Source organism: Lissotriton vulgaris, unplaced genomic scaffold (assembly GCF_964263255.1).
Source record: "Lissotriton vulgaris unplaced genomic scaffold, aLisVul1.2 SCAFFOLD_303, whole genome shotgun sequence".
In the NCBI taxonomy this organism is placed as follows: domain Eukaryota; kingdom Metazoa; phylum Chordata; class Amphibia; order Caudata; family Salamandridae; genus Lissotriton; species Lissotriton vulgaris.
This window is the reverse complement of record NW_028246227.1, coordinates 436569-454675: the sequence shown is the minus strand read 5'-3', so window position 1 is coordinate 454675 and position 18107 is coordinate 436569.

The following is an 18107-nucleotide window of genomic DNA, read 5'->3' as shown; positions in this document are numbered from 1 at the left end:
AGGATCCCCCACTCACCGGTGAGACTGTGGGGCTCCCCTGGCACTGCTCCGATCTTGGTCCACGCTGGCGTCCTCTGTATGAGAGCTCCCGCTCCTCAGGGCTCTCTCTGCACTCCTCCTGCGCTCTCTCTGCACTCCTCCTGCGCTCTCCGTGGTTCTCCCTCGCTCTTGGGAGCCCCGGGGGAGTTGCCGGCTTTCCTTCTCTGAAGCAGGAGCACAGGGTAGGCTCCCGCGGCTTCCTGCTGTTCTGCTTCCAGGTCAGGGCCCGCCCCCATCACAACTAGGGCTGCCTGACTTCCTGTTTCATGTTTTTGGTGGCCCGGGCCGGCAGCGGTGAATCGGCCACAAAGGAGGGGTAGAAGGTCGGCGATTCTGAAGCAGGCAGGGCGGGGTGGCACCCGAGGAAATAACTAATAAAACAGGGTGAGCACCCGTATTAAAGTATCCACAATACCCAAAGACGCAGGGTGGGCACCTGTGCTGCAAACCATCCAAAAGGGGGGAATCCCCACACCGGGAAATCCCTTGATATAGGGATCACAGCCTCCTCGAGTCAAGCGCTGCAGGGACAAATAAAGCACTCCCAGCGGTGCCAGGGTACAACACCCGAAGACTTCGAGTTCTCCTGTTCCGGACTACAGAAACACAGAGTCTTCTAGGTGAAATCAAAGATCGTATTTATTGGCTGCAGCCAGTAACAGGTATCTTAGAAGTACAACAACGTGTATATTCTCAGGAGACTGCTCAATTTTACAAAGCCAGCCTTCCCTTTTTATACAAAATATTATGCTTTAGGCAAACATTCCTTATTTTACAGTTGACCATTCACATATTTCCACTACAAAGAAAAAGCAGAGTCATGATGACAAGCCCATATTTCAGTTTGCCCAGCCCACAATCAATTACCCGGCAAGGCCCAGTATTTTCATCAGATATCGTCGGACCCCCAATAAAAACGGGCACCTCCTCATCGTAAAGTAAGGCATAAAGAAAGAAACAGAGACAGGTGTGTGTAAGATTAGACATGGCCGGTGTGCGATGAAAAGGTTTACGATATGTGCGCCTTGATGCTAATCTCATTCGGCCACTGGGAAAAGAACTAGCCAAACAGGTTTGGCTTCAGGCAGTGGACTCAGCTCGCCCAGGTCACAGAGGAGTCAGCAAAGGTATACGTGTCCTTCTGACTCGATCTCAGCTTCAGTCATTGTGCCTAGGTGAGGGCCATCACAAAATGGCTGCCGCTCACAAAATGGAACCCGAGGCTTCAGGATGGAAACTCTGAATTCGGGGTGACTACGTCACTCGAATATGACGAAAATGCTTGTACATAGTATCTCAATCATTACCAGTCTGCCAATACCAAAATCGTCATGATACGACGATGTTTATAACACGGGTCCAGAATCTTCAGTATTACAGCACTACCACACCAGACACAGTAACGCTGCACACATCATTGCGCAGCATTTAATCACACAAGTCTGTACATACCAAACTCGAGCCTGCACTCCCCACGCATCCGGAACTAACATGGACACAAATATTCCCCATGCATTCCTAAGGGAGGGCAGGCCAACCTTACCATACGCACTCACTTTACCCTGAGGCCCAGTGGTAAAGTGCGCAAAAACCAAAAATCACTGACACCAAGTCACACTAACAAGCAAATAGTTTAGGGGTGAACCTGCCAGAAGGGCGAAGTCCAACAGTTTTAAACAAGCCCCCCTGCTTTTTAAACACAACCTCATCCTGCTCCTTGCATTGGCATAACGAAAGTTGAACCCCCCTGTTAGAATTGGGGGTCTCTGGTTAGCTTAGGAATGTACTTGCGACAAGCAGGGACCCTCTACTCTAAGTCAGGGCAAAGGATTACTTTTAGGAAATAACCCCTGCTCACCCTCTAGGTAGTGTGACGCAAGCAGTCACGGCAACTCTCTGGAGTACATAGGAATAAGCATTTGAAGCATTGCCCACAATGATCACCAACACAGAGACCCAAGACTGTAGTTTTGTAAAAATATATTCCTTTATATGAAAACTCTTAATCAAGCTTGTAAATACAGTGTTTAACGGTTTCAGGAGGACTCCAGTTACTTTTAAAATGCCATAAATAACTCTTAAGCAGGCTTTGAATGCAGGTTTTACAACTCCAGTTACACTCAATATGCCATATATATTAGTATTGCAAGGTTCAGTCTTTCCACAGTTCTTAGTATTGCAAGTTTCAGTCTTTCCATAGTTCATAGTATTACAAGGTTCAGTCTTTCCACGGTTCATAGTATTGCAAGGTTCAGTCTTGCCACGGTTCTTAGTATTGCAAGGTTCAGTCTTGCCACAGTTAGTATTGCAAGGTTCAGTCTTGACAGTTCTTAGTATTGCAAGGTTCAGTCTTGCCACAGTTAGTATTGCAAGGTTCAGTCTTGCCACGGTTCTTAGTATTGCAAGGTTCAGTCTTGCCACAGTTCTTAGTATTGCAAGGGTCAGTCTTGCCACAGTTCATAGTATTGCAAGGTTCAGTCTTGCCACAGTTCTTAGTATTGCAAGGTTCAGTCTTGCCACAGTTAGTATTGCAAGGTTCAGTCTTTCCACAGTTCTTAGTATTGCAAGGTTCAGTCTTTCCACAGTTCTTAGTATTGCAAGGTTCAGTCTTTCCACAGTTCTTAGTATTGCAAGGTTCAGTCTTGCCACAGTTCTTAGTATTGCAAGGTTCAGTCTTGCCACAGTTAGTATTGCAAGGTTCAGTTTTGCCACAGTTAGTATTGCAAGGTTCAGCCTTGCCACAGTTCTTAGTATTGCAAGGTTCAGTCTTGCCACAGTTAGTATTGCAAGGTTCAGTCTTGCCACAGTTCTTAGTATTGCAAGGTTCAGTCTTGCCACAGTTAGTATTGCAAGGTTCAGTCTTGCCACAGTTCTTAGTATTGCAAGGTTCAGTCTTGCCACAGTTAGTATTGCAAGGTTCAGTCTTGCCACAGTTCTTAGTATTGCAAGGTTCAGTCTTGCTACATTTCTTAGTATTGCAAGGTTCAGTCTTGCCACAGTTCTTACTATTGCAAGGTTCAGTCTTGCCACAGTTCTTACTATTGCAAGGTTCAGTCTTGCCACAGTTCTTACTATTGCAAGGTTCAGTCTTTCCACAGTTCTTAGTATTACAAGGGTCAGTCTTGCCACAGTTCTTAGTATTGCAAGGTTCAGTCTTGCCACAGTTCTTACTATTGCCAGGTTCAGTCTTTCCACAGTTCTTAGTATTGCAAGGTTCAGTCTTTCCACAGTTCTTAGTATTACAAGGGTCAGTCTTGCCACAGTTCTTAGTATTGCAAGGTTCAGTCTTGCCACAGTTCTTAGTATTGCAAGGTTCAGTCTTGCCACAGTTCTTACTATTGCAAGGTTCAGTCTTTCCACAGTTCTTAGTATTGCAAGGTTCAGTCTTGCCACAGTTCTTAGTATTGCAAGGTTCAGTCTTGCCACAGTTCTTACTATTGCAAGGTTCAGTCTTTCCACAGTTCTTAGTATTACAAGGGTCAGTCTTGCCACAGTTCTTAGTATTGCAAGGTTCAGTCTTGCCACAGTTCTTAGTATTGCAAGGTTCAGTCTTGCCACAGTTAGTATTGCAAGGTTCAGTCTTGCCACAGTTCATAGTATTGCAAGGTTCAGTCTTGCCACAGTTAGTATTGCAAGGTTCAGTCTTGCCACAGTTCTTAGTATTGCAAGGTTCAGTCTTGCCACAGTTCATAGTATTGCAAGGTTCAGTCTTGCCACAGTTAGTATTGCAAGGTTCAGTCTTGCCACAGTTCTTAGTATTGCAAGGTTCAGTCTTGCCAGTTAGTATTGCAAGGTTCAGTCTTGCCACAGTTCTTAGTATTGCAAGGTTCAGTCTTGCCACAGTTAGTATTGCAAGGTTCAGTCTTGCCACAGTTCTTAGTATTGCAAGGTTCAGTCTTGCCACAGTTCTTAGTATTGCAAGGTTCAGTCTTGCCACAGTTCTTAGTATTGCAAGGTTCAGTCTTGCCACAGTTCTTACTATTGCAAGGTTCAGTCTTTCCACAGTTCTTAGTATTAAAAGGGTCAGTCTTGCCACAGTTCTTAGTATTGCAAGGTTCAGTCTTGCCACAGTTCTTAGTATTGCAAGGTTCAGTCTTTCCACAGTTCTTAGTATTGCAAGGTTCAGTCTTGCCACAGTTCTTAGTATTGCAAGGTTCAGTCTTGCCACAGTTCTTAGTATTGCAAGGTTCAGTCTTGCCACAGTTCTTAGTATTGCAAGGTTCAGTCTTGCCACAGTTAGTATTGCAAGGTTCAGTCTTGCCACAGTTCTTAGTATTGCAAGGTTCAGTCTTGCTACAGTTGTTAGTATTGCAAGGTTCAGTCTTTCCACAGTTCTTAGTATTGCAAGGTTCAGTCTTGCCACAGTTCTTAGTATTGCAAAGTTCAGTCTTGCCACAGTTCTTAATATTGCAAGGTTCAGTCTTGCCACAGTTCTTAGTATTGCAAGGTTCAGTCTTGACACAGTTCTTAGTATTGCAAGGTTCAGTCTTTCCACAGTTCATAGTATTGCAAGGTTCAGTCTTGCCACAGTTCTTAGTATTGCAAGGTTCAGTCTTGCCACGGTTCTTAGTATTGCAAGGTTCAGTCTTGCCACGGTTCTTAGTATTGCAAGGTTCAGTCTTGCCACAGTTCTTAGTATTGCAAGGTTCAGTGTTGCCACAGTTCTTAGTATTGCAAGGTTCAGTCTTGCCACAGTTAGTATTGCAAGGTTCAGTCTTGCCACAGTTCTTAGTATTGCAAGGTTCAGTCTTGCCACAGTTCTTAGTATTGCAAGGTTCAGTCTTGCCACAGTTCTTAGTATTGCAAGGTTCAGTCTTGCCACAGTTAGTATTGCAAGGTTCAGTCTTGCCACAGTTCTTAGTATTGCAAGGTTCAGTCTTGCCACAGTTCTTAGTATTGCAAGGTTCAGTCTTGCCACAGTTAGTATTACAAGGTTCAGTCTTTCCACAGTTCTTAGTATTGCAAGGTTCAGTCTTGCCACGGTTTTTAGTATTGCAAGGTTCAGTCTTGCCACAGTTAGTATTGCAAGGTTCAGTCTTGCCACAGTTCTTAGTATTGCAAGGTTCAGTCTTGCCACAGTTAGTATTGCAAGGTTCAGTCTTGCCACAGTTCTTAGTATTGCAAGGTTCAGTCTTGCCACAGTTCTTAGTATTGCAAGGTTCAGTCTTGCCACAGTTCTTAGTATTGCAAGGTTCAGTCTTGCCACAGTTCTTAGTATTGCAAGGTTCAGTCTTGACACAGTTCTTAGTATTGCAAGGTTCAGTCTTTCCACAGTTCATAGTATTGCAAGGTTCAGTCTTGCCACAGTTCTTAGTATTGCAAGGTTCAGTCTTGCCACGGTTCTTAGTATTGCAAGGTTCAGTCTTGCCACAGTTCTTAGTATTGCAAGGTTCAGTCTTGCCACAGTTCTTAGTATTGCAAGGTTCAGTCTTGCCACAGTTAGTATTGCAAGGTTCAGTCTTGCCACAGTTCTTAGTATTGCAAGGTTCAGTCTTGCCACAGTTCTTAGTATTGCAAGGTTCAGTCTTGCCACAGTTCTTAGTATTGCAAGGTTCAGTCTTGCCACAGTTCTTACTATTGCAAGGTTCAGTCTTTCCACAGTTCTTAGTACTGCAAGGTTCAGTCTTGCCACAGGTCTTACTATTGCAAGGTTCAGTCTTTCCACAGTTCTTAGTATTGCAAGGTTCAGTCTTGCCACAGTTCTTACTATTGCAAGGTTCAGTCTTTCCACAGTTCTTAGTATTGCAAGGTTCAGTGTTGCCACAGTTCTTAGTATTGCAAGGTTCAGTCTTGCCACAGTTAGTATTGCAAGGTTCAGTCTTGCCACATTCATAGTATTGCAAGGTTCAGTCTTGTCACAGTTCTTAGTATTGCAAGGTTCAGTGTTGCCACAGTTCTTAGTATTGCAAGGTTCAGTCTTGCCACAGTTAGTATTGCAAGGTTCAGTCTTGCCACAGTTCTTAGTATTGCAAGGTTCAGTCTTGCCACAGTTCTTAGTATTGCAAGGTTCAGTCTTGCCACAGTTCTTAGTATTGCAAGGTTCAGTCTTGCCACAGTTAGTATTGCAAGGTTCAGTCTTGCCACAGTTCTTAGTATTGCAAGGTTCAGTCTTGCCACGGTTCATAGTATTGCAAGGTTCAGTCTTGCCACAGTTAGTATTACAAGGTTCAGTCTTTCCACAGTTCTTAGTATTGCAAGGTTCAGTCTTGCCACGGTTTTTAGTATTGCAAGGTTCAGTCTTGCCACAGTTAGTATTGCAAGGTTCAGTCTTGCCACAGTTCTTAGTATTGCAAGGTTCAGTCTTGCCACAGTTCATAGTATTGCAAGGTTCAGTCTTGCCACAGTTAGTATTGCAAGGTTCAGTCTTGCCACAGTTCTTAGTATTGCAAGGTTCAGTCTTGCCACAGTTAGTATTGCAAGGTTCAGTCTTGCCACAGTTCTTAGTATTGCAAGGTTCAGTCTTTCCACAGTTCTTATTATTGCAAGGTTCAGTCTTGCCACAGTTAGTATTGCAAGGTTCAGTCTTGCCATGGTTTTTAGTATTGCAAGGTTCAGTCTTGCCACAGTTAGTATTGCAAGGTTCAGTCTTGCCACAATTCTTAGTATTGCAAGGTTCAGTCTTGCCACAGTTCTTAGTATTGCAAGGTTCAGTCTTGCCACAGTTCTTAGTATTACAAGGTTCAGTCTTGCCACAGTTAGTATTGCAAGGTTCAGTCTCGCCACAGTTCTTAGTATTGCAAGGTTCAGTCTTGCCACAGTTAGTATTGCAAGGTTCAGTCTCGCCACAGTTCTTAGTATTGCAAGGTTCAGTCTTTCCACAGTTCTTAGTATTGCAAGGTTCAGTCTTGCCACAGTTCTTAGTATTGCAAGGTTCAGTCTTGCCACGGTTCATAGTATTGCAAGGTTGTGTCTTGCCACAGTTCTTAGTATTGCAAGGTTCAGTGTTGCCACAGTTCATAGTATTGCAAGGTTGAGTCTTGCCACAGTTCTTAGTATTGCAAGGTTCAGTCTTTCCACAGTTCTTAGTATTGCAAGGTTCAGTCTTGCCACGGTTTTTAGTATTGCAAGGTTCAGTGTTGCCACAGTTCTTAGTATTGCAAGGTTCAGTCTTGCCACAGTTCTTAGTATTGCAAGGTTCAGTCTTGCCACAGGGTTGAAGGCCACTAAAAACAACTCCACTAGTCTTCAGGCACTACCTTCAGGGTTAATGCACTGTTCTTTTTAGGTCTGGCCCTCCTTAGTGCCCCCTGGAGTGCCGGAGGGACTCCTTTAGAAGGATCATCCTTTCGGACTCCTTCCTGTGTCTGGGCCTTGTGTGCCAAGACCAGATGTGGCCTGTGAACGCAGGCCTGTGGTACCAGATGTGGCCTGTGCACACTGTGAACGCAGGCCTGTGGCACCAGATGTGGCCTGTGCACACAGTGAACGCAGGCCTGTGGCACTAGATGTGACCTGTGCACACAGTGAATGCAGGCCTGTGGCACCAGATGTGGCCTGTGCACACAGTGAATGCAGGCCTGTGGCACCAGATGTGGCCTGTGCACACAGTGCACGCATGCCTGTGGCTTGTACATGCTTTCAGCTGTTTTTAAAGAGAATCTCCATTCTAGTGCCCTGAACAGACAATGAATGCAGTCCTCAAACTCTGAGCCAGAGAGAGGCTCGAACCGGAACAGAAATCAGTCGCATGCTCAACTCAGAGTGGCGACATTAGAGAATTTGATGAAAATGTTGCCCACGTTAGCACATTGGGAAGTTTTGACTTGGTAAGGAGAGCTGTAGAAGTGTTCTGGCAGGGATGGTAGCTAGCATGGCTTTGAGCTTGCTGCAGGTAACATTTGTGGTAATTTCAGAGGAATCAGTGAAAACCGAACAGGCCAACCAGGAAGTAGCCCGAAGGCCCCCACACTGACCCTGCCTGGTCGCACTGACCTGTCCACATCCCTCCGGCCCTGCCTTGTCGCACTGACCTGTCCCCAGCCCTCCCGCCCTACCTGGTCGCCCTGACCTGTCCCCAGCCCTCCGGCCCTGCCTGGTCGCCCTGACCTGTCCCCAGCTACATTTCTTAGTATTGCAAGGTTCAGTCTTGCCACAGTTCTTACTATTGCAAGGTTCAGTCTTGCCACAGTTCTTACTATTGCAAGGTTCAGTCTTTCCACAGTTCTTAGTATTGCAAGGTTCAGTCTTGCCACAGTTCTTAGTATTGCAAGGTTCAGTCTTGCCACAGTTCTTACTATTGCAAGGTTCAGTCTTTCCACAGTTCTCAGTATTACAAGGGTCAGTCTTGCCACAGTTCTTAGTATTGCAAGGTTCAGTCTTGCCACAGTTCTTAGTATTGCAAGGTTCAGTCTTGCCACAGTTAGTATTGCAAGGTTCAGTCTTGCCACAGTTCATAGTATTGCAAGGTTCAGTCTTGCCACAGTTAGTATTGCAAGGTTCAGTCTTGCCACAGTTCTTAGTATTGCAAGGTTCAGTCTTGCCACAGTTCATAGTATTGCAAGGTTCAGTCTTGCCACAGTTAGTATTGCAAGGTTCAGTCTTGCCACAGTTCTTAGTATTGCAAGGTTCAGTCTTGCCACAGTTAGTATTGCAAGGTTCAGTCTTGCCACAGTTCTTAGTATTGCAAGGTTCAGTCTTGCCACAGTTAGTATTGCAAAGTTCAGTCTTGCCACAGTTCTTAGTATTGCAAGGTTCAGTCTTGCCACAGTTCTTAGTATTGCAAGGTTCAGTCTTGCCACAGTTCTTAGTATTGCAAGGTTCAGTCTTGCCACAGTTCTTACTATTGCAAGGTTCAGTCTTTCCACAGTTCTTAGTATTAAAAGGGTCAGTCTTGCCACAGTTCTTAGTATTGCAAGGTTCAGTCTTGCCACAGTTCTTAGTATTGCAAGGTTCAGTCTTTCCACAGTTCTTAGTATTGCAAGGTTCAGTCTTGCCACAGTTCTTAGTATTGCAAGGTTCAGTCTTGCCACAGTTCTTAGTATTGCAAGGTTCAGTCTTGCCACAGTTCTTAGTATTGCAAGGTTCAGTCTTGCCACAGTTAGTATTGCAAGGTTCAGTCTTGCCACAGTTCTTAGTATTGCAAGGTTCAGTCTTGCTACAGTTGTTAGTATTGCAAGGTTCAGTCTTTCCACAGTTCTTAGTATTGCAAGGTTCAGTCTTGCCACAGTTCTTAGTATTGCAAAGTTCAGTCTTGCCACAGTTCTTAATATTGCAAGGTTCAGTCTTGCCACAGTTCATAGTATTGCAAGGTTCAGTCTTGCCACAGGTCTTAGTATTGCAAGGTTCAGTCTTGACACAGTTCTTAGTATTGCAAGGTTCAGTCTTTCCACAGTTCATAGTATTGCAAGGTTCAGTCTTGCCACAGTTCTTAGTATTGCAAGGTTCAGTCTTGCCACGGTTCTTAGTATTGCAAGGTTCAGTCTTGCCACGGTTCTTAGTATTGCAAGGTTCAGTCTTGCCACAGTTCTTAGTATAGCAAGGTTCAGTGTTGCCACAGTTCTTAGTATTGCAAGGTTCAGTCTTGCCACAGTTAGTATTGCAAGGTTCAGTCTTGCCACAGTTCTTAGTATTGCAAGGTTCAGTCTTGCCACAGTTCTTAGTAATGCAAGGTTCAGTCTTGCCACAGTTCTTAGTATTGCAAGGTTCAGTCTTGCCACAGTTAGTATTGCAAGGTTCAGTCTTGCCACAGTTCTTAGTATTGCAAGGTTCAGTCTTGCCACAGTTCTTAGTATTGCAAGGTTCAGTCTTGCCACAGTTAGTATTACAAGGTTCAGTCTTTCCACAGTTCTTAGTATTGCAAGGTTCAGTCTTGCCACGGTTTTTAGTATTGCAAGGTTCAGTCTTGCCACAGTTAGTATTGCAAGGTTCAGTCTTGCCACAGTTCTTAGTATTGCAAGGTTCAGTCTTGCCACAGTTAGTATTGCAAGGTTCAGTCTTGCCACAGTTCTTAGTATTGCAAGGTTCAGTCTTGCCACAGTTCTTAGTATTGCAAGGTTCAGTCTTGCCACAGTTCTTAGTATTGCAAGGTTCAGTCTTGACACAGTTCTTAGTATTGCAAGGTTCAGTCTTTCCACAGTTCATAGTATTGCAAGGTTCAGTCTTGCCACAGTTCTTAGTATTGCAAGGTTCAGTCTTGCCACGGTTCTTAGTATTGCAAGGTTCAGTCTTGCCACAGTTCTTAGTATTGCAAGGTTCAGTCTTGCCACAGTTCTTAGTATTGCAAGGTTCAGTCTTGCCACAGTTAGTATTGCAAGGTTCAGTCTTTCCACAGTTCTTAGTATTGCAAGGTTCAGTCTTGCCACAGTTCTTAGTAATGCAAGGTTCAGTCTTGCCACAGTTCTTAGTATTGCAAGGTTCAGTCTTGCCACAGTTAGTATTGCAAGGTTCAGTCTTGCCACAGTTAGTATTACAAGGTTCAGTCTTTCCACAGTTCTTAGTATTGCAAGGTTCAGTCTTGCCACGGTTTTTAGTATTGCAAGGTTCAGTCTTGCCACAGTTAGTATTGCAAGGTTCAGTCTTGCCACAGTTCTTAGTATTGCAAGGTTCAGTCTTGCCACAGTTAGTATTGCAAGGTTCAGTCTTGCCACAGTTCTTAGTATTGCAAGGTTCAGTCTTGCCACAGTTCTTAGTATTGCAAGGTTCAGTCTTGCCACAGTTCTTAGTATTGCAAGGTTCAGTCTTGCCACAGTTCTTAGTATTGCAAGGTTCAGTCTTGACACAGTTCTTAGTATTGCAAGGTTCAGTCTTTCCACAGTTCATAGTATTGCAAGGTTCAGTCTTGCCACAGATCTTAGTATTGCAAGGTTCAGTCTTGCCACGGTTCTTAGTATTGCAAGGTTCAGTCTTGCCACAGTTCTTAGTATTGCAAGGTTCAGTCTTGCCACAGTTCTTAGTATTGCAAGGTTCAGTCTTGCCACAGTTAGTATTGCAAGGTTCAGTCTTGCCACAGTTCTTAGTATTGCAAGGTTCAGTCTTGCCACAGTTCTTAGTATTGCAAGGTTCAGTCTTGCCACAGTTCTTAGTATTGCAAGGTTCAGTCTTGCCACAGTTCTTACTATTGCAAGGTTCAGTCTTTCCACAGTTCTTAGTACTGCAAGGTTCAGTCTTGCCACAGGTCTTACTATTGCAAGGTTCAGTCTTTCCACAGTTCTTAGTATTGCAAGGTTCAGTCTTGCCACAGTTCTTACTATTGCAAGGTTCAGTCTTTCCACAGTTCTTAGTATTGCAAGGTTCAGTGTTGCCACAGTTCTTAGTATTGCAAGGTTCAGTCTTGCCACAGTTAGTATTGCAAGGTTCAGTCTTGCCACATTCATAGTATTGCAAGGTTCAGTCTTGTCACAGTTCTTAGTATTGCAAGGTTCAGTCTTGCCACAGTTCTTAGTATTGCAAGGTTCAGTGTTGCCACAGTTCTTAGTATTGCAAGGTTCAGTCTTGCCACAGTTCTTAGTATTGCAAGGTTCAGTCTTGCCACAGTTCTTAGTATTGCAAGGTTCAGTCTTGCCACAGTTAGTATTGCAAGGTTCAGTCTTGCCACAGTTCTTAGTATTGCAAGGTTCAGTCTTGCCACGGTTCATAGTATTGCAAGGTTCAGTCTTGCCACAGTTAGTATTACAAGGTTCAGTCTTTCCACAGTTCTTAGTATTGCAAGGTTCAGTCTTGCCACGGTTTTTAGTATTGCAAGGTTCAGTCTTGCCACAGTTAGTATTGCAAGGTTCAGTCTTGCCACAGTTCTTAGTATTGCAAGGTTCAGTCTTGCCACAGTTCATAGTATTGCAAGGTTCAGTCTTGCCACAGTTAGTATTGCAAGGTTCAGTCTTGCCACAGTTCTTAGTATTGCAAGGTTCAGTCTTGCCACAGTTAGTATTGCAAGGTTCAGTCTTGCCACAGTTCTTAGTATTGCAAGGTTCAGTCTTTCCACAGTTCTTATTATTGCAAGGTTCAGTCTTGCCACAGTTAGTATTGCAAGGTTCAGTCTTGCCACGGTTTTTAGTATTGCAAGGTTCAGTCTTGCCACAGTTAGTATTGCAAGGTTAATTCTTGCCACAGTTCTTAGTATTGCAAGGTTCAGTCTTGCCACAGTTCTTAGTATTGCAAGGTTCAGTCTTGCCACAGTTCTTAGTATTACAAGGTTCAGTCTTGCCACAGTTAGTATTGCAAGGTTCAGTCTCGCCACAGTTCTTAGTATTGCAAGGTTCAGTCTTGCCACAGTTAGTATTGCAAGGTTCAGTCTCGCCACAGTTCTTAGTATTGCAAGGTTCAGTCTTTCCACAGTTCTTAGTATTGCAAGGTTCAGTCTTGCCACAGTTCTTAGTATTGCAAGGTTCAGTCTTGCCACGGTTCATAGTATTGCAAGGTTGAGTCTTGCCACAGTTCTAGGTATTGCAAGGTTCAGTGTTGCCACAGTTCATAGTATTGCAAGGTTGAGTCTTGCCACAGTTCTTAGTATTGCAAGGTTCAGTCTTTCCACAGTTCTTAGTATTGCAAGGTTCAGTCTTGCCACGGTTTTTAGTATTGCAAGGTTCAGTGTTGCCACAGTTCTTAGTATTGCAAGGTTCAGTCTTGCCACAGTTCTTAGTATTGCAAGGTTCAGTCTTGCCACAGGGTTGAAGGCCACTAAAAACAACTCCACTAGTCTTCAGGCACTACCTTCAGGGTTAATGCACTGTTCTTTTTAGGTCTGGCCCTCCTTAGTGCCCCCTGGAGTGCCGGAGGGACTCCTTTAGAAGGATCATCCTTTCGGACTCCTTCCTGTGTCTGGGCCTTGTGTGCCAAGACCAGATGTGGCCTGTGAACGCAGGCCTGTGGTACCAGATGTGGCCTGTGCACACAGTGAACGCAGGCCTGTGGCACCAGATGTGGCCTGTGCACACAGTGAACGCAGGCCTGTGGCACTAGATGTGACCTGTGCACACAGTGAATGCAGGCCTGTGGCACCAGATGTGGCCTGTGCACACAGTGAATGCAGGCCTGTGGCACCAGATGTGGCCTGTGCACACAGTGCACGCATGCCTGTGGCTTGTACATGCTTTCAGCTGTTTTTAAAGAGAATCTCCATTCTAGTGCCCTGAACAGACAATGAATGCAGTCGTCAAACTCTGAGCCAGAGAGAGGCTCGAACCGGAACAGAAATCAGTCGCATGCTCAACTCAGAGTGGCGACATTAGAGAATTTGATGAAAATGTTGCCCACGTTAGCACATTGGGAAGTTTTGACTTGGTAAGGAGAGCTGTAGAAGTGTTCTGGCAGGGATGGTAGCTAGCATGGCTTTGAGCTTGCTGCAGGTAACATTTGTGGTAATTTCAGAGGAATCAGTGAAAACCGAACAGGCCAACCAGGAAGTAGCCCGAAGGCCCCCACACTGACCCTGCCTGGTCGCATTGACCTGTCCACATCCCTCCGGCCCTGCCTTGTCGCACTGACCTGTCCCCAGCCCTCCCGCCCTACCTGGTCGCCCTGACCTGTCCCCAGCCCTCCGGCCCTGCCTGGTCGCCCTGACCTGTCCCCAGCCCTCCCGCCCTACCTGGTCGCATTGGCCTGTCCCCAGCCCTCCGGCACTGCTTGGATGCACTGACCTGTCCCCAGCCCTCTGGCCCTGCCTGGTCGCACTGACCTGTCCCCAGCCCTCCGGCACTGCCTGGTCGCATTGGCCTGTCCCCAGCCCTCTGGCCCTGCCTGGTCGCACTGACCTGTCCCCAGCCCTCCGGCCCTGCCTGGTCGCACTGACCTGTCCCCAGCCCTCCGGCCCTGCCTGGTCGCACTGACCTGTCCCCAGCCCTCCGGCCCTGCCTGGTCGCACTGACCTGTCCCCAGCCCTCCGGCCCTGCCTGGATGCAGTGACCTGTCCCCAGCCCTCTGGCCCTGCCTGGTCACCCTTACCTGTCCCCAGCGCTCTGGCACTGCCTGGTTGCACTGCCCTGTCCCCAGCCCTCTGGCACTGCCTGGTCACACTGCCCTGTCCCCAGCCCTCTGGCACTGCCTGGTCGCCTTGACCTGTCCCCAGCCCTCTGGCACTGCCTGGTTGCACTGCCCTGTCCCCAGCCCTCTGGCACTGCCTGGTTGCACTATCCTGTCCCCAGCCCTCTGGCACTGCCTGGATGCACTGCCCTGTCCCCAGCCCTCCGGCACTGCCTGGATGCACTGCCCTGTCCCCAGCCCTCCGGCACTGCCTGGATGCACTGCCCTGTCCCCAGCCCTCCGGCACTGCCTGGATGCACTGCCCTGTCCCCAGCCCTCCGGCACTGCCTGGATGCACTGCCCTGTCCCCAGCCCTCCGGCACTGCCTGGATGCACTGCCCTGTCCCCAGCCCTCCGGCACTGCCTGGATGCACTGCCCTGTCCCCAGCCCTCCGGCACTGCCTGGATGCACTGCCCTGTCCCCAGCCCTCCGGCACTGCCTGGATGCACTGCCCTGTCCCCAGCCCTCCGGCACTGCCTGGATGCACTGCCCTGTCCCCAGCCCTCCGGCACTGCTTGGATGCACTGCCCTGTCCCCAGCCCTCCGGCACTGCCTGGATGCACTGCCCTGTCCCCAGCCCTCCGGCACTGCCTGGATGCACTGCCCTGTCCCCAGCCCTCCGGCACTGCCTGGATGCACTGCCATGTCCCCAGCCCTCCGGCAATGCTTGGATGCACTGCCCTGTCCCCAGCCCTCCGGCACTGCCTGGATGCACTGCCCTGTCCCCAGCCCTCCGGCACTGCTTGGATGCACTGCCCTGTCCCCAGCCCTCTGGCTCTGCCTGGTTGCACTGACCTGTCCCCAGCCCTCTGGCTCTGCCTGGTAGCACTGACCTGTCCCCAGCCCTCCAGCCCTGCCTGGTCACACTGACCTGTCCCCAGCCCTCCGGCCCTGCCTGGTCGCACTGACCTGTCCCCAGCCCTCCGGCCCTGCCTGGTAGCACTGACCTGTCCCCAGCCCTCTGGCACTGCCTGGTCGCACTGACCTGTCCCCAGCACTCTGGCACTGCCTGGTCGCACTGTCCTGTCCCCAGCCCTCTGGCTCTGCCTGGTAGCACTGACCTGTCCCCAGCCCTCTGGCACTGCCTGGTTGCTCTGACCTGTCCCCAGCCCTCCGGCCCTGCCTGGTCGCACTGACCTGTCCCCAGCCCTCCGGCCCTGCCTGGTCGCACTGACCTGTCCCCAGCCCTCTGGCACTGCCTGGTTGCACTGCCCTGTCCCCAGCCCTCCGGCACTGCCTGGTCGCCCTGTGGGCCAGTCCGACCCCAACAGACTCATGAGAAACACGAGCCAGGTCCTTTCTTTTAAGGCCATTCGTGAAGTAGTGTGGCTCACTGGTTAGAGGCGGCAGACCCGAGAGCAGAGGACGACCCGGGACCAGGGTTCGATTCCCGGCGCGGCAGGTTTCTGGACCAGGGTCAGCGGACTCGATAATTCTCTCGCCTCGGTGCCCACTCTGATCAGCGATCACACTCGGCAACTCTGGGCATTAGCTTGCCTCATCTTCAATAACGGCCCCACCAGACCGCCGGGGATGCCTGGTCTCACCCTGGAGATACCCATTAAGGGACCATCTCTCAGGGAAGCCAGGAAGGGTTTCACAGCGGTCGAAGCGCCTTGGGACCCTACGGGTAAGTAGTGCGCTATATAAATGCCTATACATTTACATTTACATCCAAGCTTCTAACCTTTGTAACAAAGCGAGACGGCAGCAGAGCCCCGAAAGCAATCCCAAACTTTGCCGAACTTTATTGATTTCCAGACAAGGAAACTGGAACCAGCTGGAACAGTGCACTCCTGTCTAGAGAGCGCCCATAAACCTGTGGGACTGAGAGGGGGGCTTTCTATGGCCCCGATTACACTCAAACCCTTGACAGTTGCACTATCTGTGATGGCAAAATATTGATGGCAACTCATGTGTGCAATAAAACATGCACTCTTGAGTGTTTCCCAAGTGGATTTCAGCAGAGTTTACAGGATGAAAAATTGCAGATAAATCATTTGATCAGTGGTGTTGCTAAAGGAGGCAGTTGAGACCCATGCCCAGCTCTGTCAAGACTCTAACTGGGCTCCACCACCACACCCATTGAATATATCAAGAGGCAACAACACTGAAGAAACAAGCAATGGTAAATGCATTAGGTTTTGCCTGGGGGGGATTAATAATAAGTACAGAGGTGGTGGAGCAAAGGAATGAGTGCAGAATCTGTGCAAGAATGAAGGTTAAAGGTCGAGTGCAGTGAGAATGGTGCAAATCCCCTCTGTGCAAGAATGAGGTTGAGTGTAGAGAGAATTGTGCGAATACTCTCTGTGCAAGAATGAGGTTGAGAAGTGTGAGTGCAGAGATTGGTGTGAGTACTCCGTGCAAGAATGAAGGTTGATAAGTGTCTGAGTGCAGAGAGAATGGTGTGAGTCCTCTTGGTGCAAAAATTAAGGTTGATAAGTGTCAAGTGCATAGAGAATGGTGTGAGTCCCCTCTGCAAGACTGAAGGTTGATAAGTGTCTAGTGCAGAGAGAATGGTGCGAATCCTCTCTGTGCAAGAATGAGGCTGAGTGCAGAGAGAATGGTGAGTCCTCTCTGTGCAAGAATGAAGGTTAAGGGTCGAGTGCAGTGAGAATGGTGCGAGTCCTCTCTGTGCAAGAATGAAGGTTAAGGGTCGAGTGCAGTGAGAATGGTGCAAGTCCTCTCTGTGCAAGAATGAGGTTGAGTGCAGAGAGAATGGTGCGAGTCCTCTCTGTGCAAGAATGAAGGTTAAGGGTCGAGTGCAGTGAGAATGGTGCAAGTCCTCTCTGTGCAAGAATGAGGTTGAGTGCAGAGAGAATGGTGCGAGTCCTCTCTGTGCAAGAATGAAGGTTAAGGGTCGAGTGCAGTGAGAATGGTGCAAGTCCTCTCTGTGCAAGAATGAGGTTGAGTGCAGAGAGAATGGTTTGAGTCCTCTCTGTGCAAGAATGAAGGTTAAGGGTCGAGTGCAGAGAGAATGGTGTGAGTCCTCTCTGTGCAAGAATGAGGTTGAGTGCAGAGAGAATGGTTTGAGTCCTCTCTGTGCAAGAATGAAGGTGAAGTGTCGAGTGCAGAGAATGGTGAGTCCTCTCTGTGCAAGAATGAAGGTTGTTAAGTGTGAGTGCAGAGTGAAAGTGCCTCAATGCATGGGGATTCATGTGAGTTCGGTGCAGAATGAAAACTGGGTGAGATGTTGCCCTGTCTAAGGTAAGATGTGTGCATGTTACTTCCTGGGTGCTTTCAAAGACTGGGGTAGAGACATACCAGAGTTTGTGGACAGTGGAAATGAAGCAAATGGAACTTTACCCCTTCCAAGATTAGCGTCTCGACCATGGCTGCGATCATGCAGAAACTTTCATAGATAGAAATATGGAGCGTTTGCGGTTTTCACCGAGGGTAAAAGCCGGTCTTCCAGAGAGGAGAGGCATTATGTGCTCTGTTTCCATGAGGGAGCCAACCAGGGTCTGCTTGAAAGGGTCCTTGTGTGAACATATGTAGAGACTGAACCTACATGAAATCTTCCAAGTAGACTACACAAGATACCCAAAGATTTACAAAAACAGAGTGGTTGAGATACAAAAACCGCATCCTTCACTCCCAGTGATTTCAGTGCACAATGTGTGACTATCCTGTAAGAATATAATTAAAATTCAAAATAACTAATGTGCAGTCTATTAACTAATCAGTATCGGAAACTGTTGGCAGAACTATTAACCTTTCTCCTCTTTTTAATGCAGGTGGAATCAACGAAGCCTTAACACAACAACAAGGTATGTTTTTGCTTATTCTAATTATTTAAACCCAAGACTCTTTGGAAAATTGCATTTTCTAAAAGAACCCTCTGAATACGAAACATGAGTGCTATTTGGGGTCTGAGCAATGGAAACTGTTTCAAACTACTGAGTACAGAGTCTTTATATATTTTGAAGTTTGCTCCCAGAGCTGTACCAATCTTTCAACTCTGGAAAGAAGCTGCCGGTAAAATGACAGCTCATGAATCTTCTGCCTCAGATCTCCTTTGAAAGGAGCTGAGAGGACTGCTGACGGTTTATCGAAACAAATCCACTGAACTACACTTTCTCTGGAGGAAACGCGGACTGAGCACCAAGCATTG